This window comes from Neofelis nebulosa, chromosome 2 (assembly GCF_028018385.1).
Source record: "Neofelis nebulosa isolate mNeoNeb1 chromosome 2, mNeoNeb1.pri, whole genome shotgun sequence".
Lineage (NCBI taxonomy): Eukaryota > Metazoa > Chordata > Mammalia > Carnivora > Felidae > Neofelis > Neofelis nebulosa.
Genome location: NC_080783.1, coordinates 88,687,226 through 88,704,904, shown reverse-complemented (window position 1 = coordinate 88,704,904; position 17,679 = coordinate 88,687,226). Strand labels below are relative to the sequence as shown.

The window sequence follows — 17,679 nt, the reverse complement described above, 5'->3', positions numbered from 1 at the left end:
CATTTTATATCCATATTTTAATGCTTTAGATAGACACATATGTATATATAAACATGTAATAAGCATATTAACACATTATATATATATATATATATATATATATATATATATATATATATATATATATATATATAAAACGTGTTTATATATGTTTGCATTGTGAATCTTATGATTCAAAATACAAATGACTGGAAAAAATTAAAAGCAGTTTTATTTGCTTTGTATGACACCTAATATTCTCCCACATATTCTAAAAGCACTCCATTATTGCTTTATATATATGATTTAATCAAAATAATTATAATGCCAGGTACATCTGAATTAATTCAGAGGATTTTTTTTAAATTTTTTTTAACGTTTTTTTAAATTTATTTTTGAGACAGAGAGAGACAGAACATGAACGGAGTAGGGCCAGAGAGAGAGGGAGACACAGAATCTGAAACAGGCTCCAGGCTCTGAGCTGTCAGCACAGAGCCTGACGCGGGGCTCGAACTCACGGACCGCGAGATCATGACCTGAGCCGAAGTCGGATGCTTAACCTACTGAGCCACCCAGGCGCCCCAAGGATTTTTAAGATCTAGTAAGTAATCAACAGTATTTATTGCTTACAAGATGTTGGGTACTCTAAAGTGTACCACAGATAGTCAAATATGATCTGATGCTTCCTCTGGATGCAAGGAGGCAGATATGTAAGAAACAGGGGAAATGAAATGTTACATGTATCCAGAAATATTGATTTATAAAACACACTAGGGGTTCGGAAAGAAAAGGACTGCTAACAGGGGTATTTGGAGAGAACAAAGAATATCTTCCTAGAGGCAAAGACTCTTGAATCCATTGACCTCAGATAGTTTTTTTAATGAAACTTACCTTCTTTAACCACAGGACTATTGTAACTTCCACCTTAAAAACATTTACCAGGTTTTTTATATACTATTAATTCTACATAGAAGATTTCTTTCTGGTGACATTTGTCTGTTTCTTGGATGCATTGTGGAGTGTTAACACATTAACTAAAATAGGTATCATAGGCTCTAACTAGAACATAGGGCCTAATTTGCACCCACAAAAAGTTTTTCAAATTAAATAATACAGATTCAAAATCCAGCAGGACATAAAAAATTGACCCACTACCGTTTTAAGTGTGTTCTTGTTCTAAGTGTTCTTGTTTCGTATCTGTTCACCTACTAACTCACTGGTATTCAGAGAAAGCCCTGTATTTGTTCCCTATACTGCCCTGTCTATACAATATGATTTGTTCTGAAGTTCTATCTTGCCATGTCATTGAAGAATAATGAAGAACAATGTTCATGTACACCTTCACAAACATGCAGAGTTCTATAAAGTTGAATGTTATAATTTTTAATGCTTTCTTTGTTCCTTTTCCTATGATTGTTTCTTTTCAATCCACTTCTGACTGTTAGGATATCTGTAAAAAAATTATTTAAAAAAGTTGAAAACTTGAATGGTTCATGTTTTATATGATAGCTATTAACCTAAAGTTTCAGTATTTTAGGACAGACAATGCAATCAAACTACTGTCTAATCAAGATATTATGGTTTATTTCAATTCAAATCAATTACATTTTAAGAAATTTATTCTAAAAATAAATACCGAACTGCCTGAGACAAATTTATGTAGATATGGATACAGTATATAATTTTTTATAATAGGAGAACATTAGAAATATTCTATTACTCATCAAAAAGGAACTGGCTAACATAAGATGAAAAAGCAAGCTGTAGAACATTATGATATAATTTTGATTAAAAATATTATATATAAAAATTTATAGCTATATATACCTGGAAGATTATATACAAAACTTTTATCAGAAAATATCTTTAAAAAATAACTTAGTGCAACAGGATGGACAAGAAGAAATGTAAGGGATTTTCACTGCATCTGAAATGGTTTTTGTACAGTTTCAATTTTACCATGCTTTTGTTTTGCAATACTTTTCAAATAAAAATAAAATAAAGTAACCCCAATAAATACCATTTCAAATATTCCCATAGTGGGAAGTTATGGGGTTAGAGACTGTTCCTATGAATATAGGCCAAAATGGTGGCCCATGGAATGTCAGAGATCTGTAGCCAGGTGATCAATTTGGTGATAGAGAACAAATAAACACCACAAATCAAGGTTAGGTGCTGGGTCAAGTCTTGGCAAACAGTCAAAACTGACAAGTCATTGTCTGAGACAAGGTTAGAAGTCAAAACATACAGACATCCAGGAGTCTGGAAGAACAGTGTTCTTAAATGCCAGTGCCATATCATGGTCACATTTGGTAAGTAGCCAGAGCACTCATACACCCATAAATCAAGGTAAGGCAACTCACCTATAGATTATGTACCATGGGACCCAGAATGACAAATAAATGATTATAATATTCAGGCAAAAAATTAGGAAGGCATGATAATAGAAACCAAGTTAAGAAGTTTGGGCAAAATAGGGTCAGAGAAACAAATATGCATTCTATTTAGCAAACAAGTAGACCAGTGATATCAATAAGGGGTGGAGACTTCATCTTCAATGAGGTGTTTTCTATGTTTCTAGTGAAGCAGAAATGAATTCAAGGGTGAGGCTAGCACAGAATAGCAAATAAAAATGGGTGTGTAAAATTGGGTTAGTGATTAGTAATTAAACTGACTGGAATAGAGACTCAAATTCTACTCAAAAGCAGGATCTTCATATTCTTATGTGCAGTACAGTAATTTGGGAAGACTGTAAATATTTTTAAATTACCCTATTCATGGGCTAATTTTATCGCTCTCTCCCATTGTGGACTACCTAAAAATTGTCCTACAACTTACCATTTTCAGTTTGTAGAGAATTTTTTGTTTAACTGCCCGTTTTCTATTTGTTCCTAAGACATTTTTTTTTCCTTTCTTGTGTTTTCATTTCCTCATCTTAAGAAGGTCATTAAAATTTTCTATTTAAAGGCCAGTTATCCCTCCCAATTTGATGTTATTCATGCATTTAAGAAAAGTTCCACTTGATCATCCCAGTCATTGATAAAAATCTAATAATGGGCTCAGACAGATTCTGAAGTATGACTTAGTATCCACTCCCATCCCTTAGGGGAGGGAAGACCGATTAATACCTACTATTTGAATGTGACCTTCCAAGCAGTTGCACACCCATGCTCTAATAGCAGGATCTCAACCCTGTAATGCTGCTCCCCAATTAATGTCCTGTAAGATTGAATTAAAAGCCTGACTGAAATAAAGATCTTACATCTATTGCTTTCCTCTAAGCCACAGGGTCTGTTACTCTGTCACAGAGGGAATTAGATTAGTCTGATCTGATTTGTTCCTCATACAGATACATTTTTTAAAAATCCCCCTGAGCCCCCGCCAAGCTTATATAATATGTTTGCAAATTGAAAATTGGTCAATAAAAAGAACACACAGCAGGCTTTGTGCTTCAAAATTTTGCACTCTGGATACAGATGTCCCTTAGCAACCAGAAGAATTAAATGCATTGTAACTTTTATTTTAGGTGCCAAGATCAACGTACAGAAATACATTTGTTCATCATTTTCCGTGACTTTTCACACTACAGATATGAATAAGCTTCAGTGTTCATTTATATGCAATTTTATTTCCCTCACGCATCTTACACAGATGTGTACAGAGGCATAAGATATTTCCCCAAATCTGAAAATTGGTCAAAAACTCTGAAAACTTTCTTAGGGAAGACCAAGGATATGATTTTAAAATACACCAAAGGAATAAGAAGTACAAACTTACAATCAGTTAATTGCAGTAACTCTTTCTGATTAGACTTGAAAAAAATGCTGCTCTGTGTTTTATATTATTTTTTTAAAAATCCTGTCAGGATGATTACACCAAAAACATACAGCACTCTGAAAAACACTTAGTACTGGAAGTTATACAACAAGTTATCCAATTATATTTTGTAGAATCCTTAATCTTTCAGTTTGCAAAAATATACATATGCACACACGAGTTGCACCAAATTATAGAAATAACATTTTCTCTTAAACACTATTCAAGTAAATAAAAGAAAAAATTGTGACAAGGACTCAAGGAAAATAATCAGTAAATATCAAGTTATTTATGAGACATAAAAAATAAGATACACTTCTTTCTCCTATTCTTTCTGTAAAGATCTATTGAGCACCTATCATGTGCCAGCCACTGATCAAGGCCCTGAAGATACAGGGGGAAACAAGTAAGATAATATTTTCTGATTTCCTGTAGTCTACATTGTAATGGGAATAGACCATAAACACATAAATTAGAAAATTAATATAGTACGTAGGCATTGGTAACTGATGTGGAGAAAAATGAAGCAAGGAAGAGTTCAGGAGTAAAACGTTGCCATTTAACTAGGGCTTATGGAAAGGACTTCACTGAACAAAAATCTAAGAGATGAGGAAGCAGGGCATGTAGTTATCTAAGGAAGAGAATGTTCAGGTAGAAGAATAAGGAGTAGATTAAGATTTTTGTAAAACTAAATTAAAGTGACCTGGCCATTGTGGCCTCAATTGTGGGAGCTAATGAGGAGGAAGGACAAAGTTACTGTATATATAAATACATATCAGCTAATTTTAAATTGAAAATATTGTTTTTGATTACCTGATCACAAGTATCTGCATTAAAAATGTCCCTGCAGTGAATGTATATATACAAGGACAATGCTTTATAAATAAAAACTATTTTACTGAAGGAATATTATTTTTTAAAAATTCATAGAATTAATACATTAGAAAAGCAACTCCATGAACAGTATTTCCTCATTTTATTAGTTATATTTTGAGAGGTATTGGCAGGAAAGATTTTCCCTATATGTAAGTTCACACACACACACACACACACACACACATTCAACACACATATTGCTATACCACAAAAGTGATGGAACATTACAGTTAACAATTGAAATTCAAAAATGTTAACTCATTTCACCTTTCATAATATTAAAATATATATGAAATAGCCAAAAAAGTAATTTTAAATAATTATGCTTTATATATTGGAAGAAAGTGAACACATTTGTCTTATTTAGAACAGCTTAAATCCTGAGGCTTAATGAACTGAAAAATCACTCAACATGATTGCCAAATGCATGCTATCCTTTTCTCCCTCAGAATTAAGTGTACAACTTTACCACTGGCACCTATACAAAAGAAAATCTATAATGCAGGGCACTTTTCAAGGTGTGTCAATTTTAAAGGCTTAAAAACAGTGCAATTTTATGCAAAGTGAATGGTCTTATCCTTTTCACAATTTCAATGTCTGATTGAATCAACTCAAGCATTCAATCAATCATATTACACGTAAGGCCAACTATAACATGACTAAATTGTCAGGTTAACCTTCTGTAGCTGTAATTGGCATAATGTATTATCCAAATTGTATGAAAGGACATTAACATAAAGTATGCAGTTTGTAATCCAGAAAAAGATGGCTGAGATGATGTCCTCCTGGGTCATATGGAGAACAGGATCAGAACGTTCTATGATTAAGCCCTAATTGACAAAGGTGATCGAAATAATGACCTCCAGTTAACATGGTAGGCCAGGGCAAAGAAAACAATAATGTGTTAGGGAAAGCTAGGTTGTGTTCATCATAGAATGGCTTGTTATCACTATGAATTACAGACACAAAGAAAAGTGCTTAATACTAATGAGGTGATGCTTGATCACTCAAGTGATAACCAGAGGAAAACATCCCTACTAAAGTAGTATCTGTTTCTTTCCTAAGAAAAAATCTGTACAGGTTATAATACAAAAGTTTAGGCAAATTTACAAAAGGAGAACCGCATCAGAAAGAAAAATTGTTTCAGGGAAAACTTTAGACTTTTACGATTGACATTTTCCTAGACAGCTATTTTTGCCAACAAACTGTTAAGAAGGAACAATCTATATATAATTATCAATATCATAGTTGGAAAAAAAATACATGGGGGGAAATCAATGACAAAGAATTAACTAAATTTTCAAGTGTCATAAGTGTTACTATAAGTGAAACTAGAACTAGCCAAATTAGCCAAAATTTGGCACTATTTTTCATATCATACTTTTAAAAAAATTTCCAGGGTGGTAATTATTAATATAATTGTTATATTTACTCCCACTATCTTGAAATATTAGACAAAAAAAAATTTCAGCTGAGTCCACCTCTACGTGATTTAATAGACTGATAATGATTGTCCATAAAATTTTATTTCTGTAAAAGTTATCAAGGATTAGCGTCTATTGGACAGAAAAATTATGTGAATGAAAATGTCCCCCCTTACTCCACAAAATCAGAAACAAAAATACAAATGGCATTTCTGAGAAATGAAAACATTTCCTATCATCACAGTAACCAGTTAAAATTATTAGGCTGACATTATGGATTAAATACTGGACATGCAATACTTTGAAGACAGAAAGAATAACCATTGAGGATAAGAGACTGTTTTCTTTACTGTTAAATCACTTTTATTTTTGAAAATCAAGGGGATATTAAAGCATTTTTTTTTGGTAATTAATCTAGGATAAGTATGATACCATACCTTTCTTATCATGTGTCATTTCTATTTTCTGGAAATAAAATTCTTATCAGCTTGAAACTTGATATTACCATCTACCTTTACTACTCTAGACATTATATATTTTTGGTTAAAATTAGTTTTCTTTTGGGAAAGTTTCTTTTGGGTGATGGGACGTGAAGGGGAATAAGGAGGCAAGTTAAATCATTAATCTCTATATATCTAATTGTAAGGAATACCCACATTTATATTTCGCTAGCGTAAGTAAATATAGGAGCAGATGCAAGTATTCCAAATATTTTACTACTGAGTCTATTTAGGATTTTTCTTGAAGATAAAACAGAAAAAAGATACCTATATGATTTCATCAAATACTTTTAATTCACATGAGCAGTGGTGACAAATAACCTGTACAGTTGGTAATCCTAATATTTACCTTGAATATATGAGTTAAGCCCATATGAAAATACTAGCGTATAAGATTTTTATTAAAGATATTTCAGAGGCGCCTGGGTGGCTCAGTCAGTTAAGTGTCTGACTTCAGCTTAGGTCATGATCTCACAGTTTGTGAGTTTGAGCCCCACATCAGGCTCTGTGCTGACAGCTCAGAGCCTAGAGCCTCCTTTCTGATTCTGTGTCTCCCTCTCTCTCTTCCCCTCCCCTGCTCACACTCTGTCTCTCTCTCAAAAAAATAAATAAACATTAAAAAATTAAAAAAAAAGATATTTTAGTTACCTTCCCACACACTTATAATAATCCTGTTCAGTAAAGTGACAATGACAACTGGTAAAAGAAATAATTTACCCCACATTATGAAAATCTATGTTAGTAAAATGTGGGCATGACTTAAGGAAAAAAAATGATGTCCTGGGAGGAAGGACTTTAGATTAAAAAATATATATATATACTTATATATAGTGTAAGTATAGTATAAGTATATAAGTATATACTTATATATATATAAGTATATATAAGTATATACTTACACATAGTATATACTATATATATAGTATTAGTATAAGTATATAAGTATATGCTTATATATATACTTATATATATTTACATATATATGCTTATATATGCTTATATATACTTATATATACTTACATATATATGCTTATATATATATATATATATATATATAAGTAAAATATATAAGTAGCTGTGTATATTAATAGAGTAATTCCATGTAATGATATAACATCCCAACCTTGCCATTTAACTATTTATAAATAGGTGAGATACTAATACGCTCCCTGTAGGAGTTCCAGTAATTCAATAAGTCCTCTTTGGTTTCTGAGAATCTCTGATAAAGAAAGTATTAATCTATATGTGGTCTGAAATGGACTTGGTCTGGATTGAAATTCTGCAGTGACCCTGGCACCCGGAAATGTAAATTATTTACCTTTTAAGCAATTGAAAGTAATAGTCCAGGCCATGGGGGCCATATCAGGGTACTGAGACTGAGCAGGTCTGATATACTTACCCATGAAATTTTATCAAAATCTTCAGTTTAGAGAAGAAAACTTAGTACTTTCACAGCTAAAGTTATTTTATTATGTGTGGAAAAACCTGGTCAAAATAAAATTTCAGCGTCCGCTAAAATAGGTACACAAATTACACTTTACTCAAATACTCGGGTAGAAAACTTTGGCTCATTCCAGTGAGTGATTGACTCATAAACAATCATTCTAGGGGCGCCTGGGTGGCGCAGTCGGTTGAGCATCCGACTTCAGCCAGGTCACGATCTCACGGTCCGTGAGTTAGAGCCCCGCGTCAGGCTCTGGGCTGATGGCTCGGAGCCTGGAGCCTGTTTCCGATTCTGTGTCTCCCTCTCTCTCTGCCCCTCCCCCGTTCATGCTCTGTCTCTCTCTGTCCCAAAAATAAATAAAAAAACGTTGAAAAAAAAAATTTTAAAACAATCATTCTCATCATCAACTGATTCCATGTTTCTTTCTTACGATGAATATTTTGTTTTGCTCCTTTTATCAAGCAGAAATGAAATTCATGGCTAATATCATATACTTAGACACATAATTTAAAAAATCAGTATGTTTCACCTATAACAAAGTAATTTATAATAAAACAATACACATTTTAACATTTAAATCTTTAGGTATACTTGTATAGGAGGAGAAGTAATTATGTGCTGATAAAGCTACATAAAATTATGATGAATATAATGGCTATAACCGCCAACTAATAAAAGTATTCTTTACGGACTACTCACATAAGTAGCTTTGCTATAACAACCAAAGTTTTGTTTTTTTTTTTTAATTTTTTTAATGTTTATTTATTTGGGGGGGGTGGGGGGAGGGGCAGAGAGAGAGGGAGACACAGAATCTGAGTTGTCAGCACAGAGCTCTATGCGGGGCTTGAACTCATGAACCACAAGATCATGACCTGAGCCAAAGTCAGACGCTTAACCGAGATACCCAGGCGCCCCAGCAAGTTTTTTAAAATGACAATAAACACTTAAAACAACTTCTGAACAAAACAAGTATCTTCCCTTGACAGCATCATAATTCTATTTCTAAAAAAAAAATTCTGTGTATCTCAGAACTGTAAATATATGTATATATATATATATATATACACATATGTTTGTGTTTTAGATCAGAGAATATAAACGCCTTGTTTTCATCCAGTTGAACATCCAGCTCCCTAATAAAGAGATGTGTACAAACCAGATGAGTTTTCACTGTGAAAGACTAGAACTATAGTTATTGTATGAACAACTTTTTGGTTGTGTATACAGAACCTCAGCTATCTCTGAGGTAAGTGCTGCAGGTATTGGAGGAGGAAGAGGTATCTCAGGCCTCTGGATATCTTTTAAATTACTAGAGTATTTAAAAAAAATTTTTTTTAAGTTTATTTATTTTGAGAGAGAAAGAGACAAACAGTATGAGGGTGGTAGGGGCAGTGAGCGAAGGAGAGAGAGAGAGAATCCCAAACAGACTCCATGCTGACAGAGCAGAGCCTGACTTGGGGCTCAGTCATGAAACTGTGAGATCCTGACCTGAGCCGAAACCAAAGGTCAGATGCTGAACCCACTGAGCCACCCTGGTGCCCCATGTACTAGAGGCTTGTTTTTGTTTTTGTTTTCCTTTTCCTTTAGCTGCTCTAAGATCTAAACACAAAGCTTGATTTGATCAGACTGAGTGTTCTAGGTAGGGCTAGAGAAGAGATCATCACCTGGAAGCTGGTCTCTCCAATCTGGACTGTCCCCGCAAGAGGTGGAGAATGCTGTTCTTTAGGCTGAAGCCTCCTGGCTGAAGGGAAGGTCTGGTCAAGGACTCTGGGTACTTCAAGTGTTGTGTCAGGTGCTGCAACTAACCAATCCTTGGAGTTCATGCAAGGTCACTTAGCCTTTAAGCATCTCAGTTTCCTCATCTGAAATGAGGGGGGAGTGGTTAATGATCTTTAATGCCCTTTCTAGTTCCAAAATTATAGACTTTCAGGAATCTGTCAGGAGATTACCCTAGTATTGTCATTTTCAAAGTAGCAGGAATGCCTGAGACCAGCAGGGGCTCCCAGCAGTTAGAAGTAACAGTAAATGATTAGTCATTTCCTTTGTTTATGATGCTAAAATTGCTCAGCCCGGTTGCACTTAGACTGTAAAGGAGTCAGATCAGACCAGACAACCACTCCACATTCCAGACCTAAAAGTAGAATATCCCAAGAGGGGCAGTGGAAAGAAATATGGCTCTCCTATCCTCCCAAACTGGTAATGTTAAAGATCCCTGCATTTGTTCCTATGGCAAGTATCTCTCTATGTGTTTTAATAAGGTAGAATTAGTTGAGTGACCCATCCCAGCATTACTCAAACATAAACTAAACAACCAACTAGACAATTTACCAAAACCAAATAAATTACCTGTAGAAGAAAATGATTATGTGCTTCTAAAATAATGTAAAATCATAAAATTATTGACTACTAGATCTTGGTAATCATCATATAGTCAGTTGAATATCAAAAAATGTTTTAACACTACAAATTATTTTTGCTTTTACTTAAAAGTTCTTGCTGGTGAAAGATTGGTTTACTAAAAATGTTATAATTTTAAAATTTATTTTCTTACTTTTATATTATTACTCAAAGGCATGTTAAAATGCTAAACAAAGCTAGTTATGAAAAAGTTTGTACTCCTATACCACCTGGAGCATACATCTGCTAAGGTACTAAATATACTGTTTTAATTGTTGGTTTACTTGTCTGTTTATCCATACGACTGTATAAGCTATTTGGTCAAAGGAGTTGTGTTTTACTATCTCTACATCCTTAGGATCTAGAAAATCTGGCCATATATGTGCTCAATAAGATGCAAGCTAAAAATGAACTGAAGTTCATACACAAAATTACTATAATTCTAATTTAAAACAAATATAATTACTATTTTGGCATATTTGTACATCTCTCTCTTTTTTTTAATGGCCAGACTGGCCCCTAGTCCCCATAAAGACAACAGGGCCCTATGAGGTCCGATGGTAACCACCATTCAAACTTCCGCGTCAAGGGCACAGTGCAGGCACAGGCTTCCCCAAGATGTTCTGGTGGTTATGGGCAGACTTTATCCAACAAGGGCTTGATGTCTGGGGGAAGACTGCTGGAGCCTTGTGTGCCTGCACTGCAAGCCACCCTGGCTCAGATGTCAGGTAGCCTAGGATGGGTCCCCAGTGTCTGGGACTTATGGGGATGGACAGGGCCCCCAGTGAGGACATTTGGGGGACTCACAGCCAGATCTCAAGGAACTGATGAGGAATAAAAGAAAAATATTCTTTTGCCCAGAAGGCTGACCTATCGCCTGCATAGTTCAGGTAAGGATCAAATATGTACTGTTTGCTACATTCTTAAAGGGTCTCATGACTGCATGTAAATTTCACCATTAGTTAATATTGTACTGAATGATAAACACCAGAGAAATCTTATGAAAGTAGTTTTAATAGAAATTCAAAGAAGACATTGTTGATCTAATATTCTCTGCACATTCCCTCTCTTGGGCAATAAGCATATAACCACCAGCTTCATAGAACAAAGGTGCAGCTTTTTTTGCCCATGGGTCCTGCCCCTAGCTACTTAAATAAACTTACTTAGCTGTATCATACAATGTCTCAAGAATTCTTTCTGACCATTGGGCTCCACCACCGCGAAACAGAATTCCGGAGCCTTACCATTCTTCTCGGGATCGGCCGAATAAGAGTCTCTGGAAGAGAAGCACCTGGGAGACCTGACTCTCACAGAGGCTCTGAGTCTCTTCTCAGCGGTCTAACTCAAACAAACTTTCCCTCACAGCATCCTGACTGCAATACAAAGATCTCCTGGCTCCAGGAAGATGTCCTGAGGGGCTGAGGCACCTCTGTACACACAGGCTCTGAAGTCTGGCAAGCCTGAGGGCAGGAGGTACGCAAAGAGGAAAGTTGGCAGGCTTAAGTGCTGTGCAGGGGAAGCCAGGCTCCCTGAGCTTCCCGGATTTGGGAGTGGGTGGGAGTCCAACCCATACTTTTGACCACAGGCGAATATCGTGAGGAACACACGAAGTTAATAAGTACCGCTCGCTTCTGAAACAGCCTAATATATTTGACACCAGATCTCGCGGGATCACGGAGCCAGATCTCACGGGATTACAGAGCCAGATCTCGCGGGCTCTGGGAAGTCGTTCTGGGTCTGAGTAGGGTTAAGTGGAATAGGAGGCAAAGGGCATGATGGTTATCAGGCAGGCTCCTAGTCAAATAAAGAAAATAGGTTCATGGAGGGTCTGAAGTGAACTATTCGCGATATCTCCTTACCGACGGATCCGTGCACAGAAAAGCTGCCCCAGGAAGATGGCATGGTAAGCACAGTCAGGCCTCAAGCCAACAGTGGGTATGGGCTTGGATGCTTGTGGGCAGGTGTGCAGGAGTGAACCGCGCAGGCAACAGCTGCTGTGACTCATTACCAGAGTTTGGGAATTGTGGGATTGGACAGAGCCCCAGCGGGGATTTCTCAGAGATTCGCAGGGATGCCAAGGTCCATCCTGTTCTAGTTGCCAGTTCCCTGAAGCCAGGTCTCAGGAGACATTCGTAGCCTTGCCATCCAGGGTCCAGCAGGAAGTTCCCTGATGACAGACACCTGGGGCACCTTACTCCCACAGGTGCCTTTACTGTCCCCAGGCACGGGGCCGCAAAGGGTCTCACTCAAACCCTCTACATCATAAACCTTTGGCATCATTACTATAGTTCAGGGAACTCCCAGCTACAGGAAGAGGGGCTGCTGGGCTGGATGTGGCCCATATTCACACAAACCTAGAGGTCCTGGGAACTCGAGGGCAAAAGCCTGGTGAGAAGCAAAGTGCACGTGAGGTAGCCCATCTGTCTCTGGACTGGTCCCAGGGTCTGGACGAGTCACTAGAGAGACCTGTGGGGGAAACAAGAGGCTGCCAGTGTTCTTCTATACATCCTTATTTTTATAATTATGTGGTTGCGCTAAACGTAATAGCCCTTAAATTATGTTGTGTGTATCACTCATAAGCTTGATAAAAATGCAGATTTCTGGTTCCCACTAAGACATCTAGACTTACCTAAGATGGGAGATGGCTCATAAAGTTGAATTTTTAACAACAATTTTAGGTTATATGTCTATTAAGCACTCTTTTGAGGGAAAAAAAAAAAAAAACACTCTGGACTTTTAGTATGTTGAAGTCACCAGTGGACTCTCATTGCTACTGAAGGGTAGCAGAATATGCCACCTGAATGTGTGCCTCTTTGGCATAAGAATTATGTTTGAATAACAAAGATGATTCTGTTTCTGAGTCTGCACTATGACTGTTATGGCATTTGATAGTAATTTCAGAAATTGAGATCTTCAAAACATTAGTTCCTGAGCATGTGTATTTTATGACAATTTGTGATAAATATGTTTGGGTCTCAGGCTTAAATGCCACGCTCCACCCAAAAAGGCTATTGGCAGCATTATCAGAAACATATTTCTTATTTTTCCTTACAATTTATTATCTTACAAGTTATCTATAAATATGAGTCATGATGTGGGAAATAAATATGATTATTCTTGGTAATACATAAAGCCTTCTTGCATTTAGTACTGCACTTTCTTTTGTATTGTCTTCCTGTTTATGTGTTTGCATTTAGTTAGATAGCTTTTGGGTTACTATAAACAGATATCTCACTGATAATGACAATGGCAGCCTTGAAATTCTGGCACATTTCCAGTAATTCATCTTAAAGAAGTATTTTATTTCTCTTTTTGCTGAATATTTTCATAATATACTGTTACATCTATTAAGTCTATAAGTCTCGGAACTTCCTTATTTTTTTATTGTTTCAGCTAGAGAAAAAGTACTTTGATATTTGGAAAAAGTTCCACAGGTACATTGCTGAATCATGGCAAGTATTACTGTTCACCCAAGAAATGCAAATTACACTAACCATGCAGTCTGGTTCTCATTTTTGATATTTTATAAATAGCTGACTTCCTTTTCACTTACTAATGAATGGTACCCTCAAGGGTCCCAAAACAGTTAACATCTTTAAAAAGATGTTAGTATAGGGGCGCCTGGGTGGCGCAGTCGGTTAAGCGTCCGACTTCAGCCAGGTCACGATCTCGCGGTCCGTGAGTTCGAGCCCCGCGTCAGGCTCTGGGCTGATGGCTCGGAGCCTGGAGCCTGTTTCGATTCTGTGTCTCCCTCTCTCTCTGCCCCTCCCCCGTTCATGCTCTGTCTCTCTCTCTGTCCCAAAAATAAATAAAAAACGTTGAAAAAAAAAAATTTTAATAAAAAAAAAAAAAAGATGTTAGTATAGAACTCAGAAAATAATGAGCAAATGGTTGAGAGTTACATTTGTTAGAATTGGAGAAAGTGTATGACAATATAGTGGTTTAACAACAACAACAACAAAATTCCCCCTAGCAGAACCATTCTTCCAGAAACACCTTTGGAGAAAATAATACACAGATGGTCCCTGACTTACAATGGTTTGACTTACAATTTTTCTACTTTATGATGATGCAAAAGTGACATGCATTCAGTAGAAACCATATTTCAAATTTTGAATTTTGATCTTTTCTTGGTTATCAGTATGTTACAGTACTCTCTGGTGATGCAGGGCAGAGAACATGAGCCACAGCTCTCTGCAAGCCATGCAGTCATAAGGGTAAACAATTGATACACTTACAACCAACCAGTCTGTACCCCTACAGCTATTCTCTTTCACTTTTAGTACAGTAGTCAATAAATCACATGCAATATTCAATATTTTATTATAAAATACGCTTTGTGTTCAATGATTTTGTCCAACTATAGGCTAATGTAAGTGTTCTGAACACATCTAAGGTGGGCTATGTTAGGTATATTACATGTATTTTCCAGTTACAGTATTTTCAACTTATGTTAGGCTTATCAACTCATAATTCAAGGAGGATCTGTATAAGATTGAAAGAGACTTATAGTAATGGTAAGTATATTCTAAAAACTGAAATAATACCAAATCTCTTACTTTATATTTTAATTAAAATTTCATTTTAGGGGTGCCTGGGTGGCTCAGTTGTTTAAACATCTGGCTTTGGCTCAGGTTATGATCTCATGGTTAATGAGTTCAAGCCCCACCTGAGGCTCTTCACTGACAGCATGGAGCCTACTTTGGATCTCTGTCTCCCTTTCTCTGTCCCTCCCCCAACTCACGCTCACTCTCTGTCGCAAAAATAAATAAACATAAAAAGAAAAGACTTTACATTTGTTTTTTTCACTTTAATTTAGAATCCCTTTTAGGTCAGGTCTTATTTAATGGTTACTAAAATATAAGTTCAGAAAATGTTTGTACTGTTAGGTATTTCAACAAGGGTTGCCATTAATAATTTATGAGAGTAATTTTTCCTTCCATGAAAGATTACTGCAAAAAAAAATACATCTCAGAGAAATTAAGATAGTTTTTAAATTATTTTTTTCTTGCATTCTAATATTTGACTCTAAAGCTGTCTTAACATTTCACTAGTAATTTTCTCCTAAAATAGAAGCATCAAGAAACTAAGATCTGATTCAAGGAATAAGACAGTTAATCAAAACCAAAAAGAACAAGGTTGTTGTACTGACAGACTACAAAAAACCTTAAAATCCAATGTGTCCCAGTATAAACCACTATCTCATTTCATTTTTATATTGTTGGGCACACACAATGGAGAGTAATTCAGTTGCGTATCATCTATGTAGTTCAATTTAAAAAGTTCTAGAAAAAATGTGAATTACCCCTTGCTCTATCAATGTAATAAAACTTGTTTTGGATTATGTTGGTTTATAGCTTGCTGTTCCATATTTCATGTTTCATATTGTTTCATAACTATTTCATAAGCTAATTTAATGATTAAATTATGACTACATTTCATATATTTTGGGAAAATAATTTGCAGTATCATTAGACTTTTTTCTTCCTCCTGTCTTCGAAATGTGTTGAGGTACCACTGAGATATTATAATTTTTTTTAATAGTTATTTTTGAAAGAGAATGAGAGAGAGAGAACGAGAGCACAGGAGTGAGGCAGGGAGGGGCAGAGAGAGATCGAGACACAGAATCCGAACAGGCTCCAGGCTCTGAGCTGTCAGCACAGAGCCCGACGTGGAGCTTGAACTCACACACTGTGAGATCATGACCTGAGCTGAAGGCAAATGCTTAACTGACTCAGCCACCCAGGCGCCCCACCATTGAGCTATTATTATTTGCTAGACTGGCATGAACACTTTTATATGAAATTTACTCTGTTCACACAGTATTATGGAAGGATTATCATTGGATTTAATCACTGAATAGTAGGGACTCGTTCAATGTGATGGACAGTTCTGTAGGGATTGACTCTGTATATTAGGATTGTTTTTTGGTCTTGCTCCATTTTGTGATTTGTGGGCACAGAAACATGTACAAATTGAAGGTAAAGACCAGTGGAGTATTTTAATGAGTGTCTGGACTGAGTATAATAAAGTTAAGACACAGGCATTTGAATTAGAGCATTGTTAATTTACAGGATGTACTGGTATGTAACTTTGTTTTGTTTAAAGACAATCTTAGGACACTATAAATGATATACAGTTGTCAATAATAGTTTATTTATTCCTCAATTCCTGATGCCTTCTATTCTCTTTTCCTTGTTATTATTAGCAGCACATACGATCATTTAACACACTATTTTAATATTAATTTTCCCATTCATTTGGTTGACTTGTTGATTTTGACTATTGGTTGGTTGTTTTCTAGTTGATTACATCTAGAACATAAGCTCTACGGGGGTCAGGAATTTTGTTTGTCTTGCTGATTGTTGTATTTCTAGCACCTAATAAAGAGATTGCCTCATAGAATTTGTCAAGTATTTGTACTTGTCAAGTTAGTATTCCTAGTATAAATAAATATAATCTGGGAAAGCACATATTTGAAATCTGTTTTAGAAATTAAGACTTAGAAGGGTGTCTGGGTGAGTCAGTTGATTGAGCCTCTGACTTTGGCTCAGGTCATGATCTCGTGGTTCATGAGTTCAAGACACATATCAGGCTCCCTGCTGTCAGTGCAGAGCCTGCTTCAGATCTTCTGTCCCCCTCTCTCTCTGCCCCTCCCCACTCATGCTGTATCAAAAATAAATAAAACATTTAAAAAAAAGAAATTAAGGCTTATATTTACTATAGATTTATGAAACTTCCAATATAGGGACTGGCAAACTTCTTTTGTAAAGGATAATAAATATTTTAGATTTTTTAAGATATACAGTCTCAAAAAAAAATAGTCTGTCACAACCAATTCAACTGTTGGTTATAGAGCAACAGCAGCTATGAATGATAGATACATAAATCCCTATGCCTGTGTTCTAGTAAAACTTTATTTGTAAAAAGAAGCAGCAGACCCTATTTGGCCTACAGCTTATCGTTTGTTGGCCCTGCAGTAACCACTCAGCAAGCCAGTCAACATTTTTTTTTCTTTTAGACCCCAAGAGGAGAAATGTGTATAATATCAAGGACTTCTTCGAATGGTCCTAAGCACAGTCTTGAAGTTTTTGACTTCTTTCTAGTGACATGGAAGCCACATTTTAATATGCATAGGAAGAAAAAGCAATCAGACATAATCAAGCTATTGCTATAGCATACTATGTGACAAAATTTTCCCTAAACAAAGTTCAAAGTCACTCAAAGAATGCAGTTATTTATA

General features: G+C 35.8%; 1 long non-coding RNA gene across 1 annotated transcript; it reads right to left on the bottom strand.

The window, feature by feature from the left end:
- Positions 1-1,142: 1,142 nt before the first annotated feature.
- LOC131493062 (uncharacterized) lies at positions 1,143-12,651 on the bottom strand. The gene is made up of 3 exons (XR_009252440.1): positions 12,296-12,651; positions 9,704-9,901; positions 1,143-1,429 (listed from the first exon to the last, which is right to left on the bottom strand). It is a non-coding gene; the product is annotated as an uncharacterized LOC131493062 (long non-coding RNA).
- Positions 12,652-17,679: the final 5,028 nt, after the last annotated feature.